The 2320-nt window shown below is 40.2% G+C and overlaps 1 pseudogene; it reads right to left on the bottom strand.

Moving 5' to 3' along the window:
- Window positions 1–257: 257 nt before the first annotated feature.
- On the bottom strand, window positions 258–624 carry LOC120232924 (annotated as a pseudogene).
- Between the last annotated feature and the right edge of the window lie 1696 nt (window positions 625–2320).

Here is a 2320-nt window from a genome sequence, read left to right as displayed (position 1 = left end):
AAAGGACCTGTCTTTTGACTGTGTATTCATGTTCCAGTGTATTGTATTTCATGTTCTAATGTGCTTCATCAAACACAGGATGTTAAATAGATTGGTAGTTTTTGTTGAGTTTTCCCCATAATTATCTAAATGAATATAATGAATTTTAATGCCAACATTGTTTTCAAGGAGATTACATTTCTTTTTTTATTCAAATTTTATGAAATTGGAAAGTGCTGTTTTAATAAAGAGGTTTTTTTTTTGTTTTGAACATAACCTCAAGATCTTACTGTTTTCATAATAAAGCAAAATATGAAGCTTAGATAGAAATGGATCACTTGGCCCTTTCTCTTCTTATGTCCTCCCAATTCAAAATGCTTTCATCTTTTAATAGCCAGCATTTTTGTACATCTGTAGTTGGGCTCAACACATTCAGTCCTCAGCACAGTCCTCTTTATAGTTTTAGGTTTTTTTCCAGAAAATCGGCTTAATCTGCCCTATGTAGCCACTCTGCTTTCTGTCATAATGCTGCTTTCCCTGGGCATGCAGAGAGTCCTTGCCCTTCTTGTATTCTGTCACTTTGTGGGGTTGGTACTTGCCACACTTCTTACAGAGAGTCCAGCAGGTTTTAGGAATGTTCACCATGTTTTGAGAGCATTATCAGCATGGAAAAGCAATAATGAATATTTTGAATGAACCCATTATAATCACCCCAAACTTCAGAAAAAGCAAATGTGTTTAAATGAAAAATAGAGTTACTATTAAGAGGCTAGAATTATAAACCCAGCAGATATCTCATGTATATGTGAGATTGTTCTTGGTTTCATAAAGAAATTGCCAGATCAAATAACTTATTAAGATGCTATAAATTAATCTGGAGTATAAAAGCAGTTATTATAGACATAAATCTTAAGAATATCGACCACAGGGGCACCTGGGTGGCTTGGCTGGTTAAGCATCCAACTTTGGCTCAGGTCATGATCTCACAGTTCATGAGTTTGAGCCCCATATTGAGCTTCTGTGCTGGCAGCTCAGAGCCTGGAGCCTGCTTTGGATTCTGTGTCTCCCTCACGCTCTGCCCCTCCCCTGCTCACACTCTGTGTCTCTTTCTCTCTCTCAAAAATGAGGAAACATTAAAAAAAAAATATTGACCACAAAGCTGTCACTCATGATTGTACCAAGAGAATGAAAGACATTTAGGCTACAAAGACACACTCAAAATGCCTATGACCCAGAGTGGTTTGGCTTTGAAGCAGGTTGGACTTACAGAGAGAAAGGGGGGCATAATGAGCCAGGCTGGACTCAAGTTTGTATATATGACCCAACAACAAAGAGCAATTAATGTCTATAACACAGTGCTTTAAAGATGGGGTGGCTGGGTGGCTCAGTTGGTTAAGCGTCTGACTTCAGCTCAGGCTATGATCTCACGGTTCATGAGTTCAAGCCCTGTGTTGGGCTCTGTGCTGACAGATTCTGTGTCTCTTGTCTCTTTCTGCCCCTCCCCTGCTTGTGCTCTCTCTCTTTCTCTCCAAAATAAATAAACGTTAAAAAAAAAAAAAAAGAAAGAAAGAACCCATAGATTTGGGGTCCCTGGGTGGCTCAGTTGGTTGAGTGTCTGACTCTTGATTTCAATTCAGGTCATGATCTCACCGTTGGTGGGATTGGGCCCCACATCGGGCTCCATGTTGTCAGCACAGAGCCTACTTGAGATTCTCTTTCTCCCTCTCTCTCTCTGCAATCCCCTCCTCGCTAAATAAATAAATAAGCTTAAAAAAAAAAAAAAAAGAAACCATAGATTTGAACTGAGTTAACATTGAATTCTTGGAACTGGCTGGGATTTGTAATCGGAAACAAAATCAAGTTAAAAGCTTGTTTTTCAAAAGGTAGAGCCATTTGATCTTGTGAAGCTGTGAAGTATAAGAATACCTTGGGGACATGGCACCATGAATGACTAGGAGAAGGTCTCATTCCTCTAATTAGGAAGGTGATACGCTTTGCTTAGAACCGAGGTCCAGTCCACTAGGGGCTTGGGAATTGAGGTAATGGGTCCATCATGTAACCTGTTCAAATGAACTTTGTTAGTCCTGGTAAAAAAGGCTATACATCATGGGCATATTGAGGCTAAGGTTTTCCCAAGAATATATGGCCTGTGGTGGTTCGCTTGTTTTTCACTCTTCATGCTGGTGGTGACAAGGTCCTTCGCAAAGTCTTGCCTTGGACACAACTAGATGGTGCTGAAAGTATTGACACATTTGGCAAGTGCTATAATATACTAGGTCCTGTGCGAGGGTTTGGAGATAGGGAGATGAATGAGACTTAGGGCTCCTGGTCTGGCAGGGAG

The sequence above is a fragment of the Hyaena hyaena genome, unplaced genomic scaffold (assembly GCF_003009895.1).
Source record: "Hyaena hyaena isolate Hyena2069 unplaced genomic scaffold, ASM300989v1 scaffold_80, whole genome shotgun sequence".
Lineage (NCBI taxonomy): Eukaryota > Metazoa > Chordata > Mammalia > Carnivora > Hyaenidae > Hyaena > Hyaena hyaena.
Note: the sequence above shows the minus strand (reverse complement) of the source record. Positions and strands in the feature narration are given on the sequence as shown.